At 34.8% G+C, this 27068-nt stretch overlaps 1 protein-coding gene across 7 annotated transcripts in view; it reads left to right on the top strand.

Annotated features, from left to right (window-relative positions):
- The window catches only part of RBFOX3 (RNA binding fox-1 homolog 3), a 942623-nt gene that overhangs the window by 121006 nt on the left and 794549 nt on the right, over nt 1–27068 (top strand). The gene's annotated exons all lie outside the window — the stretch shown is intronic.

Genomic DNA, 27068 nt, shown 5'->3' with positions numbered 1-27068 from the left:
CCCTGTTGTAAGTCACTTAATCTTGTTTGCTTTAATTTCCTCCTTTGTAAAATGAGCTGGAGAAAGCAATGGCAAACTACTCCAATATCTTTGCCAAGCAAACCCCAAATGAGATCACAAAGAGTCAGACACAACTGAAAAAACAATTGAACAACTGAAATAAAAATCAAATTTGAAAAGTCCCTAATTGTGTCATTCTTTGGTATTCCTAAAGCTTGACATATATGTAACATTGACAAAGTTCTTAACTCCTTTGTACATAGTAATCTAGGCATCTATCTATCTTACTTTCCCAGTTCTAGTTCTGGTTAGAAGAATCAATTAACAAGTTTACCAATATAGAAAGCATACTGTGGTTATTAGAGGAGCCATGAATAAGATATGAGCATCTAAAGTCTCATCATTTCCCTACTTGTTATCTGCTTTCTCTGACTTCTGCAGTTTTTCCATAATCTTTGGTTAATAAAAATGCCTCTGATCTATTTTGCTGAGTTCTTCTCTGTTGTTGCCTTGTGTGACTCTTCCACACCCCCCCCCCCAATCTCTCTTCTGGTTGAGGTTCAGGATCATCTCAGAGTAGATATAAATTGTGATATCCTAAAAGACTTTTTTTGGTTGTCTGAGCCTGGTGTCTGATTAGATCACTCTTGTGTCTCAATGGTAACAGGAACTTTGACTGTTTAAAAGCTGAATTCATTCTAATTACTATTGAACCAGAATTCCTCTCCCTCTCTAGAATTGAAAGGAAAAGAGTGAAAAATCATTTGCTGATTCTTTAGAGTTGTTCTAGATCCCATCAGCCTGAGAAACCTGTTTGTGGCTAATTAAATTATTGTGCTTTAAAATTATATGACAGCTACTTTTGTAGTAGAACAGCTGAATAGCACATCATTTTATTTGGGGGTATTTGGCTTGTTTTTTTGTTTGTTTGTTTGTTTTTGTTAGTTAAGGTCCTGATCCATTAAGGTCAGAGATGATTTATGGCAGAAAAATCAATAAGTTCATCTATATTTTTACTCATAGCTTTACTTTTTTTAACCATTTAGCAAATCTTTTGTAAATCATTTTAGTAATATAGAAAGAAAATTGGACTAATTATTGAAAGACATGAGTATAGCATGAATTTTGCCACAAACTAAGTAACCTTGGTCAACTACTTACTTTCCCTGTAAAATGGGATACATCTGATACTACGATGCCAGTACCTTGAAAATAAGGGAAGGGGCTAGTGAGGAGAAGAAAGATGGTAAAACTGCACTCTACAATAATGCCCTGCAGTGCTTCATGTCTTGGTAGCACCTGTCTTATTATTCTGCCAGGCATTATGAGAGAGATCCAACTAGCTAGTGCCATCTGTTGGGTTTCTGCTGCCATAATCTTCTAACTTTCCTAAATTCTCTTACCTCAAGGTTCCTGGGGTAGAGGAGAAGGTAAGAGGGAGTCACATAAGCTTTCTTTTTTCCCTTCCCCCTGCTTCCTAATAATAGCACATCAATTTCTAGGGTTATTTAAAGGAAGATTTACTATGCAACACTGAAGTAGAAAAAAGGAGAGAGATATAGTAACATATGAAAAGGGTAACTACCACAAACTATAAAGGTTCTTATAGCTTAATTATTATCAATTAAAGCACAGATGATATCCTTGTCAAATTTGCATATGATACACACAGCTAGGAAAGATTTTGACTGAGAAAGAAAGTCAGGATTTGAAAATATCTTGATATGCTAAAATATTTGGATCAAAAAATGGTGAAATTTCAATGTAAAGTTTTACACTTTTGTTCAAAAAATCAATTTCACAACTATAAGAGTGAAGAGGCTTTACTAGAAAGGATTTTTATCTGAAAAATAGATCTTGGGATTTTTAGTGAACTTTAAGCTCACTACGAATTAATAATTTAATACAATATGAAAGACTAAAAAAATTAGCATGACTACATTAAAAGGCATAATATTTAGGAGAGTGATGGTTCTGTTGTGTCTTTTTCAGCTGATAAAACTCGAATGGCTCTCCAATTCTGTGAACCACATATAGACACACATTAATAGGCTTCAGATCATCTGGTTAAGGCAACTACAATGATGAGGTAACTCAAGATCTTACTGTATGATCAGTTGAAGGAATTGTAATGTTAGTCTGGAGAAAAAGCAAATTAGTGAGAGCATGATAACTACTATTAAGTATTTTAAAGATTATCATATGGAAAGATCAGTCTTGTTCTGCTTGTCTCCATAGGATAACACTAATAGTCAAAGGTAGAAAGAGGCAGATTTAAGATTGATGCAAAGAAAATTTCCAAATAAATGGAGCTGTCCAGGATGGAATAAGTTGCCTCTGTAGATAGTAACATTTAATAGGTATGCGTAAACATGAGCAAGTTACTTAATGTCTGTAAATTTGTTTCCTCAGTTGTTCTTCTTTCATTCTTGACAAGGACCAATGACATCAGGAAGATGTCTTGACTTACAAGTGAATTTGATGAGACAGAGGAGTACAGAGTCAGCAGCCCCATTTTCTACTCCAGTCATCAGATTCAGTGGCAAGACTTAGATCAAGATAACTGACAATGGCCCCAGATGCAATGAGAAATCTTGGTCTTTTTAAATTAGGTCTTTCCCAGGTCTCATTTTGTCTGAGGCAATACCCATTCAGTGATTAAAGGATAGGTAAGGATTGAGGCAAAAGATGGCTTAGTTTGCTTGCCTTCACAAAAAAAAAAAAAAAAAAAAAAATCAATCTAGCAAGAACATTCACAATAGCAAAATAGATCTAACATTACTCCTGGTACCTGCTTTACAAGATTTTCTTGTAGACCAAATGAGGTAATATATATTTAAATAATTATTATTTCCTTTGTCTAGAAATCTTCAAGGAAAAGCAGGAGAAGTATTTATTGGGTATGTTGTAGAAGAATCTACTCTAATTTTATAGATAAGAAAAATGGAGACCTAGAAAGGTTAAATGCCTTGCCCAAAGTAATAAGTAGAAAAGCCTGCAATTTAATCTAGGTCTCTTAAACCTTCTCTTCTTTCAACTACACCATGATAAATCTCTTTCTGTTATTATTATCCATATGACTTCTCTGCAGTCTAATTTTATGACTTGCAAGCCACTTGCCTCAAAATAATCCTGTGAGGTAATTATTATAAATATTATTATTCACATTTACAAGAGGAGGAAACTGGGTTTTGAAGAGGCTAAATGATTTGTTTACTTTTAAATAATTGATTTGTAGGAGATGTAATGTAGGAGAATAATGGTAGATGGTGATTCTTTGATTGGAGGTACGAAAATGGCTTATTGGTTGAATTGATAATGATAATGGGGAAATCCATTTTTTTTTCCTGGAATATATACCTTGTTGTTCAGTTATTTCACTCATATCTAACTCTTTGTGACCCCATTTGGAGTTTTCTTTTTAGAAATTTTGTTTCCAAATACATGCAAAGATAGTTTTCAGTATTCATCTTTGCAAAAACGTGTTCCAAATTTTTCTCTTCCTATTTTTCTTTCTTTCCCTCCCTAAGGCAGCAAGCAATCTGATATATGTTAAATGTGCAATTCTTCTAAATATATTTCTGTGTCATCATGCTACACAAGAAAAATCATAGCAAAAGGGGAAAAACATGAGAAAAAAAGAAAAAGCCTAGCAAAGAAATAACAACAACAAAAATGAAAAAAAAAAGTGAAAATACTATGCTTTGATCCACATTCAATCTCCATATTTCTCTCTGGCTGTGAATAACATTTTCCATCTCAAGTCTGTTCAAATTGCCTTAAATCACCTCATTGTTGAAAAGAATCAAGAACAACTGATCATCAAATAATCTTGTTACTGTTACAATATTCTCTTGGTATTGCTCACTTCACTTAGCAACAATTCATGTATGTCTTTTCAGAAATTAGCCTGCTTATCATCTTATAGAACATAGAACAGTAATATTCCATTTTATTCATGTACCATAACGTATTCAGCCATTCCCCATTTGGGTTATCCTGAAAAAATACAGGCGTGATTTGCCATTTCTCTCCCTGTCACATTTTGTAGAAGAGAATTTGAGGCAACAGGGTTAAGTAACTTTCCCCTTCACACGGGTAGTAATTGCCTGAAGCCATATTTGAACCTAGGAAGTTGAGTATTTCTGACTGCAAGCCTGGAACTCTATCCACAGTTCCAGTTAATTGCCCCTGAACATGTATTTAAGACACAACAAATAACCACCTTGGAATTATCAGAACATACTAGTTCCACTATTGTCCACTTTTAGTAATTTATATGGGGACAAATGATACTGTTTGAAGGAAAGTAGTAAGTATTGTTGAATATTATAAAGTGTTGCAAAAGAAAATGAAGACCATAGGGGACAGGTTGTGTTTTTCTTATTGCTCATTGAAGGCAAGTGATGTAGAAAAGAAAAATTGATTTGAAAAGTGAACATCTGGCTAAGAAGATAATGTTTGAAAATGGAATTTGGATTTCTGGACCATGACTTAAAATATAGGGATAAGAGACTCCTGGCTAGGGATGGTAAGAATGTATTTGCAGGTGTCTTACAAATCTAATCAAAAGGGCTATAAACTAAAAAGGCTGGGAGAGGAAGAAAATTGCCTATGCATGTTCACCAAGCTAAATACCATAAAGAGCAGTGACAATGAAGGAAGAATAGCACTAGAGATGCTTAGAAGTTAATATACTTAAAGGCACTATAAATAATGAATTAATATTAATTAATTTTCTTTCCCTTTTTTCCCTTAATACTGTGAGAATCAAATGAGGTAGCATACGGAAAAGTTTTTGCATATCTTTAAGTGTTGTATAAGTGTAGGTCTTATTAGTATTATTAGAGGAAATTATAAGAAATAACTTTCTCAAGATATCACATTTGATAATTTTGAAGAGTATTTTACTAAAACATGAAACTCTTAGGTTGACAGAACAAAAAATTGAGGATTTAAATAGCCTGATTTTTTAAAAAAAAAATACAGTATGATAGATTCATGATCATGACCCATTCTGCTTTTTTTAAAAAATAGTTTTTCCTCTTTTTATCTTCTGCCTTCACTTCTTTACAAAGAAGGGAGTCATGAAAGAGAGCTGACTTAAAAATTTCAGGTCCCTAGATCACTGACTGATAGAGGAAAAAGTTTGATCCCTGTCTTCCTGGTTTGAGCTTTGTCGCTGCAGCATAGCTGCAGGCTCCAAATGTTCCTGTAACACTCCTGGTTCTTGCCCCTGTCTTCTTGTACCGGCTGCAGGTTCTATAAGCTATCTAGTTCTCTCCTGTTCTTTATACTGAAAAAATTTATCTATGTTTTACTCTTATGCCAAACTTTTTGGTTGGACTTTTCCCCTTGTTATTACTGCCTTTCCTGCTATCTTGTTAGGTGGACCTCAGTTTGAAAATTATATTTACTATAGTTTCTTCTTTAATTTCTTGATCATTACTTGGTATAGTGGCTTTTTCATCTTTTTTAATATTTTTGTTGGAATAATTATATGAGAGCTGAACTGTTCTGTTCCTATTCATTCTTCTGTCGCCAGAAGTCTCTAGCAGACTGATCAAAAGATTGTACTTAGAGAAAAAAAAAAGAATTAAGAATTAACTTTTGGATGTGGCTAGGTAGTATAGTGTATAGAGTATTGGCACTGGAATCAGGAGCATCTGAGTTCAAATGCTGGCTGCCTCAGACACATACAAGCTGTGTAAGTGACTTAACTCTGATTTCCTCAAAAGAAAAGAAAAGAAGTTACCTTTAAATTTGGTGAAATTCTTGAAAAGGAAAATAGGAATTCAGTCACTGAGCTGTCTAAAAAAGAAAAGAACTTTGGGGCAGTCACCAAAACCAGTTCTGTTTGATTTCTCTGACCTCTCTTGTCATCACTATTGATAATTTGATGGTTGAGTGTGAATTGTAGAGAATCTTGCCATTTAAATTTCAATAAATAAAGCTGCGACTGATTTGGTAAATTCAAATTCCCAGGTACTTAAGTGACTTTCTTGGTTTAGTCACTATGTATTTTTCCCCATGTCTTCCCATCTTTAAAAGTAGGCTTTTTGAAAAAAAGTGGTTTTAGCCTTCATTCAGCATCAAAATCAATGATGCTCTTTGCTATTTTGCATGTAATTCCATTGAACTATAGGAAAGAAAGAAGAGTATAGGAACTTTTGCATTTCTTCTTAGAGATGAATTCTAATGTTCTTTATTTTCATCAGGGTTGTAGAAACAATAAAAATAGAGGTTTTATATATAGTTTTTTTAAAAATTAAAGACAGTGATAGAAATTTTAAAAGATGTTCTACATTTATCTCTTCCCTTAAGGATTCTTGTCTTTCCCCAGGATTTATTATTATTTTTTGAATAAGAGAGAAGATGTTTATTATAGGAATCTTTTAATGGTATACAGTAGGTGATAGTGATGATATATTTTTATCATTTTGTTTTGTTTTTTAATTTCTGGGCTGTTGTAGGGAAGGTGTTAACGTTTAGGATTGGGACAAGAGTGTGGGGGAATGCTGTTTGTCAAGGGATATGGAAAGGATGTCTGAAAGATGAGGCAGAGTCCTTTTGAGGGAGAGAAAGGAAAAGTCTTGTGCTATGTAAGGGTGGTACAGATTCTGTGGCAGAATACTTAAAATAAACTCCATACTGAGTGGATGCCAAACACATTTTCCTTGTGAGTGAATTGGGGGAAATTTGACCTCATGCATCCATTGATTTCAGGAAAACATACCTGGGGGTGGATGGGGTAACTTACCTAGCACAAAAATAAATCAAGGTTTGGGGGGAAGGTAAGATAGATATATGAGAATTTCTAGACTAGCTATAGGGATATTTCTTTCCTCTTTCCCATTTCCTCCTTCTAGTTATCATTTATGTAAGCACCCTCCCCTCCTCACCCAGCAAATACCTGTGATTTATAAGGTAGACGTCTTATTTTTTCTATTTGCACTTAAAAAAAATTGAGTCAGAGAAGTTGAATGTCTTGCTCATAGTCATATATCCAGGCATTATTCAAGTTGGGATTTATACCCCAATTTTTTTTTTTTTTTACCATAATTACACCCAGCAACTCTGCCTTCCTTTTCTTCTCACTTTTCTATTTCACATTTCTCTGTTGTCCTCAAATTGACATTTTAATATCACTCAGACTCCCTCATTTGACATATGGTTCAAGATATCCTAGGAGACAGAGTTTGTGCTTGTGTCTGTTGGAGGAGGGTGTTTTTTAGTTTACTTGCATTGACAAGTATTTTCTGTTTCTGTATTAGGAGGAGACCATACTTTACTGAAAAATCTGTCTTAATCCAGCTCTAGGCTAACCACTTTTTTTTCAATGTTGAGCTATGCTTTGTTGCCCTTGCTACTTTTTCTTACTCTGGCCCTCAGGATCTCTATCTCCTTTGTTTTAGTCTGTTTCTTTCCCCCCTCCATTAGGCTCTAGCACTTTCTTTTCTTAGATTGCAGGTAATCCAATACATGTTAAATATGTTAAAATATATGTTAAATCCAGCATATGTATACATATTCTGCATAAGAAAAATTGCATCAAGAAGGAAAAATGAAAAAGAAAACAAAATGCAAGCAAACAACAACAAAAAGAGTGAAAATGCTATCTTGTGATCTACACTCAGTTCCCCTCAATCCTCTTTTTGTATGTAGATGGCTCTCTTCATCACAAGATTTTTGGAACTTATCTGAATCATCTCATTGTCTGAAAGAGTCACGTTCATCACAATTGATCTTTGTATAATCTTCTAATTGCCATGTATAATGATCTCCTGGTTCTGCTTATTTCAATTAGCATCAGTTCATGTAAATCTACCCAGCCCTCTCTAAAATCATCCTGCTGAATGTTCCATAACATTCATATAACATAACTTATTCAGCCATTCTCCAATTGATGGCCTCCATTCAGTTTCCAGTTTCTGGCCGCTAAAAAGAGGGCTGCCACAAACATTTTTGCACATACAAGTCCCTTTGCCTCCTTTAAGATCTCTTTGGGATATAAGCCCAGTAGAAACACTGCTGGATCAAAGGTATCCCATTGTTTTTCTAAGAATAATTAATGAGTTTAGGGGGAGCTTTTCCCTGTAAGAGAAGGTGTCTCTACGAAGAGGCTCTTTTAAGTGTTGGATTTATGGGCACAAATTGGATTTAAACATGGAGAACCCTGACTTTCAAAGAGAGGGGTTAGGATCATTTGTCTCATGATTTTCTTGCCAACCTAGAGCCATAGGGAAAAATTATTTAAAGCCTAGATTTTAGTTTAGCTTCAGTTTCCTTCAAAAGGGATAGTAGAAATACATACAATATACAATTTAAATCAGGTATAGGACAGGTATTCATTTACTCTATGCAAAAAGTGTGTGCTTAGCACACACAAGATCCACAAATATATATGGATAGCATTATTAAACAAAAGACAGGAACTTACAGTTATTGAATATTCTCCTTGAAGGCTGATACTTAAGACATTCTGGTAAAATACACTTTGCAGGACTACCGAATAGGCATTTTACATTTCACCTTTTCCCTGAACTGTCCAGACAATTCCCTACAGGTTTATCTTTTCTGGCAAGCCAGAACTGGACTTTGGCTAATTTTCTTATCAATAGTCTTCTTCTTCAAGAAGCACATATAGAGAAGATATTTTTTACAATCCAGCTTGCACCCACTCATGACCCAGGATCTCCTAAATTCAAGCTTATATGATAGTCTCTAAGAGTAGACATGTCAGAATCACTATTGAGTAATATATGATCAGAAAAGATAACACAAAACAGAAAAAGTAGACACAGACCTAGACTCACGTTTTCCTAACTGAGTCCCCTAGTCAAGCTTCCTTTTAAGCAGTAATTATTTCCTCACGGGCAGCATACTGAGGGAGAGTTAACTTGTCACACAGGAGAGTCAAAGAGAGCTTGAGAGTAGAGTTGCTATCTTTTAAGGATCCAGTGAGTAGTTGCTCTTTGTGATTAGTGACCACTAAAGGAATTTAAAGAGCTTTGTCATCTCAAGTCTTTAGTGCTAAGTCCTACATGCCTCCTGAAAATTGTTAGAGATGTTCTAGGGCACATTCACTTTGAATGGCCTCACTAGACAGGGCCCCATGAATGTTTTTCATTACACTTTTATTTGTTTGTATTTGTTTAATTATTTGGTTATTTCCTACCATAGAAGCTGTTGTTATAGCAGATAGCAAAGGAAGGGATATTCAGATAACTGAAAAAATATAGAGAATTATAGAGACCCATAGAATATTAGAATTGTAAATGTTATCTAGTTCAATTTCTTTTTATAGATATGATATTTTTCTTTTTTTGTTTTTTTCCCTAGTAAATTTATTTTTAATACACATTGCTTTATGAATCATGTTAGTAGAGAAAATCAGAGCAAAAGGGAAAAACCATGGGAGAGAGAAAAAAATCAGAAAAAAGAAGTGAACATAGCATGTGTTGATTTATGTTCGGTCTTCATAGTTCTTTTTTTGAATGCAGATGATATTTTCTGTCCAAAGTCTATTGATATTGCTTTGCATCACTGAACTACTGAGAAGAACCAAGCCTTTCATAGTTGATCATCGTACATTCTTGCTGTTATTGTGTACATTGTATTCCTGGTTCTTCTTGTTTCACACAGCAACAGTTCATGTAAGTCTTTCCACATCTTTCTAAAATCAGCTTGTTCATCATTTTTTATGGAACAATAATATTCAATTATCTTCATAAACCACATCTTGTTCAGCTATTCCCCATTTGATGGGCATATACTTATTTTCCATTTCTTTGCCACCACAAAAAAAGCTGCTACAAACATTTTTACACATGTGGGTCCTTTTCCCTCTTTTATGATTTCCTTGGGAGATAGACCCAGTAATAGCATTTCTGGGTCAAAGGGTACACACAGTAATATTTTCCCTGTACAACAGAGTGGCTATTTGTATGGGGCAGTTAGGTGGCACAGCTGGATAGAGTTCTAGGCCTGGAGTCAAGAAGATTCATCTTCCTGAATTCTAATCTGGACTCAGATTAGCTCTATGACCCTGGGCAAGTCATTTTTAAAAATTCTTTTTATTTTTTATTTTTTTTCATAATTATAACTTTTTATTGACAGAACCCATGCCTGGGTAATTTTTTACAATATTATCCCTTGCACTCATTTCTGTTTCCCTCCTTTTCCCCTCCTTCCCTCCACCCCCTCCCCCAGATGGCAAGCAGTCCTACACATGTTAAATATGTCACAATATATCCTAGATACAAATATGTGTGCAGAAATGAACAGTTCTCTTGTTGCACAGGAAGAATTGGATTCAGAAGGTAAAAATAACCCAGAAAGAAAAACAAAAATGCAAACAGTTTACATTCATTTCCCAGTGTTCTTTCTTTGGGTGTAGCTGCTTCTGTCCATCATTGATCAATTGAAACTAAGTTAGATCTTCTCTTTGTCGAAGAAATCCACTTCTATCAGAATACATCCTCATACAGTATTGTTATTGAGGTATATAATGATCTCCTGGTTCTCCTCATTTCATTCAGCATCAGTTCATCTAAATCTCTCCAAGCCTCTCTGTATTCATCCTGCTGGTCATTTCTTACAGAACAATAATATTCCATAATATTCATGTACCACAATTTACCCAACCATTCTCCAATTGATGGGCATCCGTTCATTTTCCAAGTTCTAGCCACTACAAACAGGGCTGCCACAAACATTTTGACACATACAGGTCCCTTTCCCTTCTTTAGTATCTCTTTGGGATATAAGCCCAGTAGTAACACTGCTGGATCAAAGGGTTTGATAACTTTTGGGGCATGATTCCAAATTGCTCTCCAGAATGGCTAGATGTATTCACAATTCCATCAACAATGTATTAGTGTCCTTGTTTTCCCACATCCCCTCCCACATTCCTCATTCCCTGTCATTCTAGCCAATCTGACAGGTGTGTAGTGTTATCTTAGAGTTGTCTTAATTTGCATTTCTCTGATTAATAATGACTTGGAGCATCTTTTCATATGGCTAGAAATAGTTTCAATTTCTTCATCTGAGAATTGTCTGTTCATATCCTTTGACCATTTATCAATTGGAGAATGGCTTGATTTCTTATAAATTAGAGTCAATTCTCTATCTATTTTGAACATGAGGCCTTTATCAGAACCTTTGACTGTAAAAATGTTTTCCCAGTTTGTTGCTTCCCTTCTAATCTTGTCTGCATTAGTTTTGTTTGTACAAAAACTTCAATTTGATATAATCAAAATTTTCTATTTTGTAGTCAATAGTGATCTCTAGTTCTTCTTTGGTCATAAATTCCTTCCTCTTTCACAGGTCTGAGAGGTAAACTATCCTCTGCTCTTCCAATTTATTTATAATCTCATTCTTTATGACTAGGTCATGAATCGATTTTGACCTTATCTTGGTGTATGGTGTTAAGTGTGGGTCAATGCCTAGTTTCTGCCATACTAATTTCCAAATTTCCTGGCTATTTTTGTCAAATAGTGAGTTCTTATTCCAAAAACTGGGGTCTTTGGGTTTGTCAAATACTAGATTATTAAAGTTATTGGCTGTTTTGTCTTTTGAACCTAACCTATTCCATTGATCAACTAGTCTATTTCTTAGCCAATACCAAATGGTTTTGGTAACTGTTGCTTTATAATTTTAGATCTAGTATAGCTAGGCCACCTTCATTTGATTTTTTTTTTCATTAATTCCCTTGAAATTCTTGACCTTTTGTTTTTCTATATGAACTTTGTTGTTATTTTTTTCTAGGTCATTAAAATAGTTTTTTGGGAATCTGATTGGTATAGTGCTAAATAAATAGATTAGTTTAGGTAATATTGTCATCTTTATTATATTTGCTTGCTGGGCAAGTCATTTAAACTTATTTGCCTCAGTTTCCTCATCTGTAAAATGAGCTAGAGAAGGAAATGGCAGACCACTCCACTATCTTTACCAAGAAAAACTCAAATGGGATTACAAAAGTCAGATAGGACAAAACATACCAACAAAAAGCCATTGCCATTAACTGGAAGTTAAATTCTCCAATATAAAAGGTTTTAGGTGAAGAATTTCATATGTTTCTAAACTCATCTTGACCACTAGTTCATTTTAACATAATCTCTTTGAGTGTTAGTTTCCTCTGATGGAACTGATACAGACTAGGTATTCATTCATTCATTTATTGATTGATAAGGATAATTCACTGGATTATTGCTTTAGAACTGAAAGAGCCCTCAGAGATCTTTTAGTCCAGCTCTTTTTGTTTTACAGATAATGAAACTGAGATTCTAAGAGGTTAAATAATACTTCCAGGGTCACCGGGGCTGAATAAAATTTTCTTTGCTCTTTTTCAGCTATTCATGTATATCTTCATGGCTTGTGATCCATAAAGACTTTAACCAAATACTACTTCTAATAGATTGTAGTTCCCTCATTTTCAGATCATATTTCTCTTGTTTCCTAGATCAGGAAATATGCTTTTTCTTTTTTTCAATAGAATTTTATTTTTTCCAAAATACAAGTAAAGATTTTCAACATTCATTTTTGTAACTTTATGGTTCCAAAATTTTCTCTCTCCCTCCCTTAGTTTCCCTCTCCCCAAGACAGCAAGTATTCAGATATAGTTAAATATATACAATTCTCTTAAACATATTTCCATATTTGTCATGTTGTACAAGAACAATTAGATGAAAAGGGGAAAAAAAACAAGAAAGAAAAAAAGTAAGCAAACAAGAAAAAAGGTGAAAGCACCATGCTATAATGCACATTTAGTCTCCTTAGTTCTCTCTCTGGAAGTAGATGGTACTTTCCATCCCAAGTCTATTGGAATTGTCTTGAATCACCACATTGTTGAAAAGAGCCAAGTGCATCACAGTTGATCATCACATAATCTTCTTGTTACTGTGTAAAGTATTCTTTTAGTTCTACTCACTTCACTCAGCATAAATTCATGTCTTTCCATACTTTTCTGAAATCAGCTTGCCCATCATTTCTTATAGAACAAAAATATTCCAATATATTCCTGTACCATAACTTATTCAGCCATTCCTCAACTGATGAATATTCAGTTTCCAGTAAGGACTGCTACAAATATTTTTGCACATATGGGTCCTTTTCCCCTTTTTATGATCTCTTTAGGATATAGACTCAGTAGGGATATAGCTGAATTCAAAGAGTGTGCACAGTTTTGGTTTCAAATTGTTACCCAGAATGGTTGGATCATTTCACAACCCTACTAACAATGCATTAGTGTCCCAGTTTTCCCTCATCCCCTCCAACATTCATCATTACCTTTTCCTGTTCATCTTAGCCAATATGAGAGATGTGAAGTGGAACTTTGGAGTTGTTTTAACTTGCATTTCTCTATTCAATAGTGATTTAGAGCACTTTTTTCATATGACTAGAGATAGCTTTAATTTCATTATCTGAAAATTGTCTGTTCATATCCTTTGACCAGGAAATTTACTTTTTCAAGGAATGTTCAAAAGTAGGGGTTCATGAATATGAAATGATCCCTAAACTGTCTTGCCTGAAATTTATTTTAGTTTAATCTTATTGATATTTGTTGTGACAGCCCTTTACATTTTTAAATAAATGAATACAATAAAAATGAAATGAAATGAAAATAAATTTTATTTTAACAACTTTAGCTTCATAAAATGCTTCTTTTGAAGAGACCTTGGATGCATTGAACGATAAACAATAAATAAAAATGTGATCAGTAATCATTAATCTATTTTCAATAGAGGACACACATATATAATATCCATTATATTACACACATAAATGTATACACATACACATATATTTGTGGGTGTATCATATGCACACATATATATATACATACATGGATATATATTTTTTAATGGTAGGGGAGGAAATAAATGAAGACTCTGGTTACTGTGTCACAAGATAGAAAAGATTTTAAAAAGGGAATCTAGAGTGTTAACAAAGTTTTCACTTTTCTCCCAGAGCTGCTTTAACATCCACTAAACAATTCATTCGAAAACAAACAATTCAGAGATGATCCAGGTAGAATTTCTGTGAAGTTTAGAAGCCAGGTAAAGGCTAGCAGGAAATCACAACAAACAAAATGGAAAGCATAATTTCCAACTATCTTAAAGCTCTAAATAAATGAGTGACTGGAAGGGAACTGAATGTAAAGGACTAGAGGAAGAATTAGTGGCTGTGGGGCATGATTTGATGCTGAAGGATAAAGAGAATTATCCTGGCTGGATTACTCTTACCCCCAATAGTGCTTGCCTTTGCTTTCACTGTTGACTTAGATCTTGAGAGAACCTTGTGGTTTCTTCAGCCCTTGATTGCTTGGTACACTGCATTGCAGATCTGTTGCCCAGTGAGGAAACAGTCAAATCATGTCATGGGGGAATGCAGTTCAAAAAGCTAAAATGTGTTTGATGTGTATATGTGGTATATTCAAACATTTTTTCTTATTTTTATTTTCCTTTTTTTTGACAGTGTCCTTCAATTCTTCTTTCATGTTCCTTGTTAAACTGTTAACTCACTCGATTTATTTGGTATGAGTGTTGGTGAGAGCTCATTTTTATCTTAGTAGAAACCAGGCCTGCTCACAGGCACATAATGAAATTGCGTAAATATACTCTTAGCTTGGAATCTAATTTATTTTTCCTGTTCATTATGGGGTAGAAGGCCATTATGAAATGTATAACTTTTTTTTTTTCCAGTGCTGGAATTGAAAGGTTCTTTTTATTCTGATGATTTTGTCCTGATTCAATTTAAAGCTGGTTAGAGCTCAACTACTGTAGCATAATTGACAAAGATCAGTGTGAGTTGTAATGCTAATGTCTTGTCTGCAGTTTCCATGACTTAACAAGAGCATAGGTTAAACAAATCATTTCCAATAGATAGCATTTGGACCTGAGGTAGCCATTGGAATCTCTATGGAAATAGGGGAAATATCCCCTGGCCAAAGGAAATTTGGTCTTCAAGCTTTTTTTTTTTTTTTTTTTTTTTTTATTATTATTATTTTTTTTTATCCTCAGCACTTAGCACAGTACCTGTAACTTAGAAGGTACTTAATAAAATTTTATTTATTGACTGAAGTCAAGAGTGGACTTCACTAAGGAGAGTCTAACAAGTAATTTTTTTTTTAGAGAAAAGCAATCTAACCAGAAATGAAAGTTCTGGGAACAGATAAGATCATAGGGCCACAGAATATCAGAGTTAAAAGGGATCTTAGAACATGGGACATAGGATGTTAGGACTGGAGGGAGATCTTAGAGAAAATTTGGCCTGATTGTGAGATAACAGAATTGAAATCCATATAACTTGCCTTGATCACACAACTATCAGAGGCATAACTGAGGCTAAAATTCAGTTTCCTGACTTTCATCTCAGTACTTTTTCCTTTATATTGCACTGCATTAGGGCTAAAAAGTAGACAGGGAATACAAAATTACAAGTTACAGTCCCTGCCTTTGGGGTGCTTATTCTCTAATATGAAAGTTAGTTGTTGTTTAGTCATTTTTCAGTCATGTCTGACTCTTTATGATCCCCTTTTTGGGGAAGTTTTCTTTGCAAAGATACCATAAGAGTTTGCCTGGCATTCTATTCACTGTTCACTAAGCTGCCCCAAAAGGCAAGCTCTGTACAAAAGTATCTAGAATACAAAGCAGCATGTGATCAATTAGAAAATGGAAAGTCAGTTATGATGCAAGGAGAAACTTGAGAAGGGAGAAAGCAGCTAATAAAAGGTATATGTGAGAGTTTAGGGATTTAGGGATAAGGAAAAGATTCATGCAAGCAGGAACACTTGAACCTTAAAGAAAAGATTTCCACTGTTAAGAGTTGGGAGGGGTTGTTGAGAAGATTGGAGCTGATATTGGTAAAGCAAACACATAGTAGGCACTTAATAAGAAGTACTTTTTTTTTTTTTTTTTTTTTTTTTTTGCCTGAAGGAGAGAAATGTGAAATAAGAATAGAAAGGTAGCCTCCAGAGATTTTTCTCATCCTTTCCGAGGATTGAAATAGTATTTGTAAAATACTTTGCAAACCTTAAACTGCTACTCTTATTATTGTTATTGTCCTCAAGTTTTTTTTTTTTTTTTTTTTAAGGTGTTTTTTGGCTAGATAGTTAGGGTTAAGTGACTTGCCCAGGGTCACACAGTTAGTACCTGTTAAGTATCTAAAGTCATATTTGAATTCCAGGGCCAGGGCTCTATCTACTTAGCCACCTAATTGCCCCTGAACACCTTAGTTCTATTTGTTAAAGACATTTGTATTTAAATCCAATCTGGACTCTTTTATTTGGTGTAGATGAAATTACTAGTTAGTGAAAAGAATTTCCATTCTGTATTTTCACTGAATGGGATCCAGGTTTTTTTATATGGACACATGTGCATGCATACATCTCACATATTTCCCATCATTTCTAACCACTGCAGCAGAATTTGAAGAATAGCTTTTCCTTTTGTGAATTAACAGCAGGTTGTGTAAATGTTATCCACTGAGCATAAGGCTTCTCCTTAAAGCAGATTAAGCCACTGATGGCTTTCAGGAAGAAATTGATTTGTCATAGTGATTTTTTTTAAAGTCCAAAACAATAGAATGTAAAATCTCCATCCCTGGAGTTTTTCAAGAAAACACCACAAAGGTTAACTTGACCAGGGGAGTTCATAATCATGTGATTCTGGAGCAGTAGTTTCAATTGCCATTAACCAAAAGAATGACTCCTATAATCCTATAGGGTTTAATAAACAATAATTTTCTAATAGAGAAATATAAGGTGCCACATATAGAGCAAATGACTGTCTTTTGAATTAATTGGAATAAACAAAAAAAATTTAAAAAACAACAAGAAAATAACATAACATCAGGAAGAGAGTCAGAAAAACCAGTGTTTAGATCCCACCACTGTTATGATCTTAGGTGTCACTCAGACTCTTCCTCAGATTATTTCCTAGGATTTGCTAGCTAGAAGGGAGGAAGGGAGTTTCTTTACAAGGAAGATATTCTAGGGAACATGATTTTAACTTCTTCCTGTAGCTACCAATCCCTACTTTACACCTAGCCAGAACTTGTAGAATTTGTTGTTGTTGTTGTTCTAGGCAGGTAAATTCCCAGGGAGAAAACTCCTACCAATGCAGATTGGCAATTATTATGCAGATTATAGTCTTAAAGAGTTGTACTTTGTAGGTACTAAATATTGGCTGTCAATGGGCTGCCTTGTGCCTTGGACAAATCAAGGGACTCAAGTCATCTATAAAACAGGGTTGATAATTTCTGCTTTCCAAGTTTCTTAGAATGGCTCAGGGTAGAGGCTGCCAGAGTAGGAGTTATAAATACAAAATAGTGTCATTAAGTCTGCTGGGGCCAGAGAGGACATATGTTAACTCCAGGAAGGCCCTCTCATGCTTTTAGAGGTTAAAAAGGATACATTGAAATAGGAAGCCAGCAGCCTACTAATTCTAGAGGTCGGGTCAATGACATACTGGCTTGTACATCTGTCCTTCAGAGGGATGAATTTTTCTTTTTGACACATCTCTTTAAAGGTGTATTTTTGAGCAATAGCTACACAGGACCATTTAAGTTGGCAGTGTTACATACTAAACACATTTATAACACCCCTCAGTTTTCTGCTACATTGAATTACATAGAAAAGAACATACGAATTTTATGTGACAATGAAAATGACTTGGTTTTTTTTTTTTTACTAAGATTAGTAAAATAGGGGGTTTCTGGAATCAGATTGTTATGCCAAGGAAATGGCAATTATACCTCCAATGCAGGATCAGCTTTAATCACAGTCATGAATAGGGATGGAAACATTTCAAGGGTAAAAGTGTTGAAGGAGCTGGCAAAGCGGGTATCCTAAAATTAGGGAAACTGGCATGGGATACAATGAATGGATGCAGTTCATGTGCCTAATTTTTGTTGGGCATAGGCAACATATAGGAGCACAAACTCTCTCATTCTCTTCTTATGCCCTATTCTTGTGCCCAATATAACTGTCAACTCTCAGTGGAGAGATGCAACCCCTATATCTATGAAGTGGCAAAGATCAGTGGATAGTTGTTGGCAATGTTGATGGAGGGAATTCAAGAAACATGGAATAACTCATGTGACCTTTTTCCTCCAGTCTAATAATAATCACAGCTGTAACTAGGGCAAAGTGATTGTAGCTTTGTCCTAGGGCACTGACATTGGAGGCCTTCTCTGAGTCTGTGTTCCCTTGTTTAAACCAGACTACTAACCTCAAGAGTGATGTCACCATTGTCACATCCACACCCATTGGAGTGATATAACTTCATCCAACTAGTGTGGACTGTTACACTTGGCCTAGGGACTTGTGGTATATAGGATGATTGGAATCAGGTCTAATTACTCCCTGCCACTGAATTTGCCCTGGGAACCAGAATTCCTAATTATAGCTTCAGATGAGGGGGATGATAAACTAACATTTAAGTGACAGTTGCCAGTTTGAAATTACTTTTCTTAAATGATCATGTGACTTATGTGTATGAGTATTGTTCATTTTATTGCCTTCCCTAAAGTCCTTTACTTTTGTTTTCCTCTGACACGGAAGTTACCCTGGACTTGCTTTAGCAAGTTCTTAAAGAAACATTGATTACAAACCTGTGTGACAGACAGTGTTCTAAACAGATTGTATATGTCTCATTCAAATTTGGAGAGGATTGTTACAGGGGGATTTCTGCAGGGAGAGGAATTTTTCAGTCCCCAAAACATATAAAGACCAATTACTAAGAAATCCTACAATCTTCATGAAAAAAATTTATTGTATATGTAAGACACTCTGCTATGTACTGGGGGTACAAAGAATCATGCTTTTAAAAAAATTATTCTTTTTTCACATGTTGGTTAAAAATAAAGATTTATTTTAATTTTAATTTTCAGTTTAAAATTCAGTCTCTCCCTCTCCTATCTCCCTTCTCTTCAATCCATTTAGAAAGAAGAAATATGATTCCCTTTATACATATGAAGTCCTGCAAAACTTTTGTGTATTAGACATGTCTCCCTTCCCTTTCCTCCCCCCCAAAAAAACCCCAGAAAAATAAAAGGAAAAATATGCCTCACTCTGTACTCTCGAGTCTTTCATTGCTTTATCTGGGAGGTGGATAACATTTTACATTATGAGTTCTATGAAGATGTAAGGTAGACCATTATATTGATCAGAATTATTAAGTCTGTCACTTTTGATTATCTTTACAATATTTTTTTCTGTTCATTGTTTTGGTTCTACTCATTTTACTTAGTATCAGTTCATTTAAGTCTTTCCAAGTTTTCCTAAAACTATCACATTCATAGACCATAACTTGTTTGGTCATTCCCCTGTTGATGGACATCCCCTCAGTTTTCAATTCTTTACTAGCACAAAAAGGGTTTATTTGTATACGGATGGGTCCTTTCCCTTTATCTTTGATCGCTTTGGGATATAGACATAGTAACAGTATTGTTGGGCCAAAGTTTTATAATTCTTTGGGCATAGTTGCAAATTGTTCTCTAGAATCACTGGAACTATTTTACCTATTATTATACTATTCCCTTGTCTAATTTTTACAATGCCCAGTTCATACCTTTTCCCTCCATTCTTTTCCCCACATTTATCATTTTCCCTTTCTGTCATTTCAGCCAATCTGTATATAAGTATGGGGTGATAGTTGTTTTAATTTTCATTTCTCCAATTATTATAGAGCATTTTATATGATTATTGATAGCTTTAACTTCTAAAAACTTTTTTTAATATCATATGATCATTTATCAGTTGGGGAATGGCTCTTATTTTTATAAATTTGATTCTGTTCTCCATATACTTGAAAAATGAGACCTTTATCAGAGAAACTTACTATAAAATGCCCCACTTCACAGTTTTCTGCTTATCTTCTAATTTTGGATGCATTAATTTTATTTTTGTAAACAGCTTTTGATTTTATGTAATCAAAATAACCCCATTTTATCTGCTTTAAACCTATCTTTTGTTTGATCACAGACTCTTCTTCCATAACATATTGATCAGCATTATTAAGTCTGTTATATTTGATTATCTTTTTCTCTGTTAATTGATTCTAGTCATTTCACTTCCTACCAGTTCATATAAATCTTCCCTAGTTTATATACATATACACTACCCTAGTTTGCTGATGATATCATCCTTCACGTCTAATTCATATATGTATTTTGAGCTTACCTTATTATATGAAGTATATTTTATCATCTGAAAATTGTACAGGCTTCTCTTTCTGTGTTTCCAGAGTGCTGTAAGCTGGGACAATGACTCATCATGACCTTTTTTTTAATCACAAAGAGTTTGGTTACACTTTATTCCACTGTCTTGGCTGTATCTTCATAAAGATATTATTTTTTAAACATTCTTTTCTTTATAAATTTTGAGTTCCAAATTCTTTCTCCCACTTGCCACACACTGAGAAAGCAAACAGTGTATTAATTATATATGTGAATTCATGCAAAATATTTTTGTTTTAGCCATATTTTTAAAAAAGCAAGAAAAATGAGAAAATTAGATCTCAATTTGCACTGAGTTCATTGGTTTTCTCTTTAGAGGTAGATAGCATTTTTTGATGAGTCTTTTGAAATTGTCTGGGATCAAATATTGTTTTTTAAAGTATCATTACTTTTTGCTTTTCTTTTTCCAGATAGTCTTTCACTTCCATATATTTGTATTCTAATCAATTATTCTCTTTTTTGTTTCTTTGGTGAGATTTTCTAATGTGATTCAAGTTTTTCTATTTTTCCAATTCTTTCTGCTCTGTGAGACATAAATTTTGCTTTTTACAGTTCCTGTGATTTCATGTTCTCTTGGGAATCCATGGGGCTCCCCACCTCATCAGGTGTTGATTAATATTCCTTTGTCTTGAAATATTTATTTCTTGCTGCCTGAACTCTTTTACTTGGATCTGGAGGCCATATTCCCTACTGTTATGAACATCTTCCCTTTTGATTTATCTGCTTATTATGCTTGAAATCATTAATTAAGTTTCCTTTCTACTGAAATATTGGTTAACTGTAATCTTTTTTCCTTTAAAGATTTTTGTTCACTCTCTGATTTCTTCGTCTTTGATGGTGGTTTTCCAAGAGGCTAGATTTCATAGTATTTCAATCTCTTCCCCTTCTACTCAATCCATAGTTCACTATCCCAGGTCTTTATCCCAAATTTGTGGGAACAGAACATGATGTTGATGAATGTTAAGCCCTTTCCCTCAGTCCCAGTTGGGTACTACATAACCACATATGTGTCCTGCCCCTATTCCCTCAGGTCCTCTGTGAGATCTGTTTTGGCAGCATGAGCAACCTTCTGCCATTCAGATCATTATGGCACTGAATGGATAGGAGTGATGATATTGGAATGTAGAACTGAGTTCTTTAGCAGTCATGTAGATTGGCTTATACAGTCATGCTAACTCTTAGGAGTTAGGGATTCTTTTCTGTTGTTAAGTTCTTATCAACTTCTTGACTCATTTGAGTTCTTAATGTCCTAGACTGTAGGGAAAACTGAATTTTTTTTTTTTATCTCTTGTCTTATCAGTCTTATTATGGAAAAGTGTGAGAGATTGTGAGCATTGGAGAAAATCTCAAGTGCACTATCATATTGGTCATATGACCTAGAACTTCAAAGAAAGAAAAATACATAGTTCCTACTCTCAAGAAGCCCATGTTCTCATGAGCTATGTAAATATACACACATACCTATATATAATATAGGTATTTATGTCCATATATATTCATGTCTGTATACACACACATAATATATATATATGCATATATATATATATATATATACATATATATATGAGGAAAGCTCATAAGGAAGGCATTAGTGGGAGATGTTGAGAGATAGAAACAGGAAGATCCTCTTATAGAAGGTAGAATTTGAACTTAGTCTTAAAGAAATTAAGGAGTAGAGATGAGGAGAGAGAACATTCCAGCACAAAAAAATGAAGATGTGAGATAGTGTTGTATCCAAGAAACAGAAAGCTGACCAGTTTTTCCAGCTTGCTTTAAAGCAGCAATATATATCACTGAAAGTTCTATGCTCCCAGGTATGACTTTTTGGGCTTCTTGCTTCAGAAGATTAGGAGAGACTGGGGTAGGTAAAAACACTTCCTTAAATATAACCCTACTAAGTCCATCCACTTCACAGCTTTCCTGGACTACAAAGTCAGTATGTCCCAAATTATTCATGAAATAGATGAGCTTGCCTTTAGTGTGAACAAGTGGTTGAAGTGATAACCATTGTGGACACTCTTCTCCTCCTTCACATAATCATTATAGATATAATGAGTTACATATATCTCCTCCTTTTCAGATCCTTCTCCCTCCCCCAACCCTGTTGCCTTTATATGTTCAAAACCATCTTTGCTAAGCACATTAAGAATGAATTCAAGATAGGACTCCACAAGAACTGGCCCATATCCAAGAAGACTTTTCCTAAGAAGTGAAAGAAAAAATGGTAGGAGGATGATAGCTTATGACAGCTAGATAAAGACCTCAGCAGCAAGAAGAAATACTGTAATCTAGGTCACTGCAGATACCCAGATGAGACTGCTTTCCCTGAGGCAGAGGAAGTCTTACCTGATGGAGATCCAGATGAATGGTAGCAGTGTGAATAAGATACTGGATGAGTCCTGGGAAAAGCTGGAGCAGTGGAGTATTTGAGTGAGTTGAGATATATATTAATATAGTGGGAATTACCAAGACAATTAATTAGCAGCCATTGATACACCAAGAAGCTACCTCATGAAAGCCATAAAAACCTAAAAAACGTGGATTATAGTCCTGATCATGTGGTATCCTGGATTGGCCACAAGTCCTAGTACCACCATTAACAAGAAAAGTTCAAGATTATTAAACTAATCAGAAGTAACACATCCCCTGATTATGATTTATTTGACAAACAGCTCAGTTATCTAGGAGGATCTATCTACTATAGGAAAATGGCCAATGACTTTATCATGCTAAAGAGCATGTGTTAGGGCAGAGAGGTGTCTTTACAACCACAGAAATCCCAGCTGGAACAGATGAGACATCGCCCTCTGGAGAATATTAACTTGAAGTTTATTGACAGATTTGACCATGAATGCTTCCAGACTGGGAAGGAAAAGGAAACCCTCATGGGATCTCTGGCTAAGGACTAATTTGTTAAAGAGCAAGCTGCTTAATGTTTACAAGACAACCAAGCTGGTGGACTGTAACAACCGCGCTAGCACCCAGGACACTCCCAAATCAACCGGAGTCAGGATAAGCAAAAGTCCTCAGTCTTTATTCTCCGTCCCCAGGCGCAGGATTGAACAGGATGGAAGCAGATTCTCTGGGACCACCTTCTCCCTTGTTTACCCCCGAGATTGTGTCCCTGGCTAGCCTTACTCCACCCCCTAGTCCCTCCTACAATCCTCTATACACCAATCATTGAGCCAGCACAGATAGTGGAAAGGACCATTTTCCAAACATATGCCCATAGAGTATTGTCCAATCAGTAGTTAGCCTCAAGCACTCGGCAGTCCTGACCTCAGTGCATTGAATTCAATAGTTTCAGAAGTCTACAGTGGACTCTCAGTAAAATTGAAATTATTTTTAAAAACAAAACATTAAGTAAGCCAGTGTAACTGGATACAGAATGTGTGGAATAAAGAGATTAAAATGTAAAGCCTGGAAATATAGGAAGGGGTCAATAAGTAAAGGGCTTTAAATGTCAAATAAAGGATATTATAATATTTGATCCTGTTTATAAGAAGCCACTGCAATTTATCGAATTGTATTGAGAGGTTTACATAATCATACTACGCTTTAGATTGATCACTTTAGCTGAATGGAGGATAGGCAATTGGGAAAAGACTTGTGGCAGATTACTGAGTTGTCTCCCAAGACAATCATAAAGGAAAGAAAAGGACCCACATGCAAAAATATTTGTAGCAGCTCTTTTTGTAGTGGCAAGTAATTAGAAAACGAGTAGATGCCCATCAAATGAGGAATGGCTGAACAAATTGTGGTATATGAAGGTAATGGAACATTATTGTTCTATAAAAAATGATGAACAAGCTGATCTTAGAAAGGCCTGGAAAGATTTACATGAACTGATGCTAAGCAAAATAAACAGAACCAGGATTCCATTGTACACAATAACAACAAGAATGCTATGATCAATTATGAAAGACTTGGTTCTTCTCAATGGTTCAGTGACCCAAAGCACTCCCAATAGACATTAGACAGAAAATGCCATCTGTATCCAGAAAAAGAACTATGAAGCTTGAATGTAATTCAACATATGCTGTGTTCACTTCTTTATCCTGTTTTTTTCTCTCTCCCGGTTTTCCCTTCTGATTTTTCTCTTCTAATATGATTCTTAAAAAAATGTATGTTAAAAATAAATAAAAATAAAAAAAACATAAAAAAGACTTGTGACAGACTTTTCATCAACCCACAAACTATTACAATAATTCAGTCATAAGCCATGCACTTTGAGATGTTCAGTTAGTGATGTTAAATTAGAGGTCAGAAAAGAGGTTAGGATTAGATAAAAAGATTTGAGAATTATCTGTATAAAGATAAGAATTGAATCCATGGGAGATGGTGAAATCACCAAGAGAGATAACATAGAAGGAGAAGACAAGAAATCTAAGGACAGAACCTTGGGGAGGTCCTCATAGTTAGTGAAACCTGGAGAAAAATCCAGCAAAGAAGACTGAGAAGATAATAGAGGGAAATAAAATGTGAGAAGATTGTAAAGGTAAAAAGGGACAAGTTTATGAAATGCCTTAAATGTCATACATAGACATTTATTTCCCTGGTTATTTGATTCTAGAAATAATAGGAGTTGAGTTGAGTATGAGGGTGACAGACCCATATTTTAGCAAGATTAGTTGGACAACTAACTGAGTGGAAGATGGACTAAAGAGAGAGGAGATTTAGGGCACAAGGGTTAAATTGAAGGCTATTGCAATAATGACATTACTTTATGCAGGAAAGAACCAGCAGAGAAGGAGCCAGTAAATTGGGAGAATTAGAGATTAGCACCATCTATAATACTCTCATTGGGTCTGATCAACACTGCATATGGTGTCTCTGTTGGATATTGCTTTCTTGGCCTCAGCTAATCTTGTGACTGGGCTTTGTTCTTCACTACAAGCTCTTGGGTTTCATATCTTTAGGCTACTTGCCAGTTAGCTCAGTTCTAGGAGATGGTGGTAGACCTTCTCCCTATAAGACATGCTGACAACTCTTTAGTCATACTTAACACATAACCCCTTAAGCCTGGCCAAACAACTAATTATCTTGAGGCCAATTTTGAATTTTTAACCTCCCTGTATCACAACCCTTTTTTACAGATAATTATCTAATTTAAGCTTAAACCTTTCCAAAATTCTTTTGTGTCTTAGTATGAAAATAAATTTAAGCCAGAAAAAAGTAAGATGAAAATGGAAAATCACTGGTTTATACTTAACTAGCCCATATTCATCCATATCTGATAACAGCAATCTGTTGCTTTAGTGATGTATTTTGTTATAAAAAGCTTTATTTCTTCCTTTTTCAGAGTTTCTCTTTTCAGAGCAGTTGGATTCAAAGAGTTTCTCCCTTAGAGTAGTCGTAGTGTACACATCCTATGTGATCCTAACTATGGTTCCTTAGTCCTTGAACTATTTATTTCTGACTGTTTACAGCACTTTTTTCCCCCTTTGACCTGGAAGTTCTGGTTTTTGACTTTAACATTCAAAGGAGTTTTAATTTTGAGTTTTTAGAAGGCAACTGAAAAATTTTTTCGCTTTAGCTTCTGGTTTTAATAGTAGTTTTCATTTATGATTTTTTGGAATATGGTATTAAGAGTTTTTGTTTACTTACGTTTTTTAAGGAGTCTAATAATTATTAATTTATCTTTCCTTGACCTGTTTTTAAGTTAGTGGTTTTTGATAGCAGATATCTTTATATTTTATTTTATTTTTTCAATCCTTTGATTTATCTTCTAATATTGTTTCTAGGCATCATAGAATTTTTTGGTACATTCAAATTTGGGTGGAGTTCACTACTTAGGTAAGGTTTTTCACTTTCTTTCCTAAGCTATTAATTTTTCTTCTAGTTCTGTCCTCTAAACATCTTGTTTCATTTTTAGCAATATCTTCATTTTTAACAAGTCTTGCTATGTATAGTTCTTGTGGCAAGGCAATTTTTCTTTGAAGTTCTATTGTTAGTTATTATATTGTTCTCTTCTTGGTTTACCTCTTAGACATTTCTTGATCTATATAATATTTATCTATAATGTCCCTATGTTAACTCATACCTCCTGTCTCATTTCTTGATTCAGGATTTTGTACAAGGATCAGGATCTGCCCCTTTCTGTACTCTTGAATGGGTGGTCAGCATTTATTTGCTCCCAATCTTTTACCTCCTTTTCCTCATGGCTCCCCTCCACCACCACCCATCACAGTATGCCCATAGAGATCTGGTAGATTTCAGGACTTGCATCCCCAAGATCATTTGGGTTTAGAGCCTTCTGGTTTTTATGGCCCTAATGATCATCTTAAATTAGAGTGCCATAATAAACTTTTGGTCCTCCTGCAGTTACATTCACAGTTATAGAGTTTTGACAATTCCCTTCTCCTTTCCTCCCCCAGAATGTCAAAGCATTCTAGGCATCCTGTTGTCCAGGAACAGATCATTGTAATATTCAGATGCCCTTAAAGCATATTAGGGTAGAATGCCAGAAGACTTTTAGCTTGTTTGCCTTTGATTCTGCCTGGTTCTTTGGAAATGTATTTCCTAGTGCTTAAAATTTTAGCTGGCACTTAAAATTTTTAAATGTGGACTAGATGAAAAAGATTACTGCTACTTTTCTTTGAAATTCTTGATCATTATTTGAAAATGGTGCCTTTTTTTAGATATTGGTTGGCATATATATATGTATATTATATGTATATGTATATGGAGACTTAGGGCTGGGGGAGATGGCATCTTGGATAGAGTGCTGGACCTGATGTCAGAAAGATCTGCATTCAAATTCAAATCCAGTTTCAGGTACTTCCTTGTTGTGTGACCCTGGGCAAGTCACTTAACTCTGTATTAGT

The sequence above is a fragment of the Sarcophilus harrisii genome, chromosome 4 (genome assembly GCF_902635505.1).
Source record: "Sarcophilus harrisii chromosome 4, mSarHar1.11, whole genome shotgun sequence".
Lineage (NCBI taxonomy): Eukaryota > Metazoa > Chordata > Mammalia > Dasyuromorphia > Dasyuridae > Sarcophilus > Sarcophilus harrisii.
This window is presented reverse-complemented; position numbering and strand designations above follow the sequence as displayed.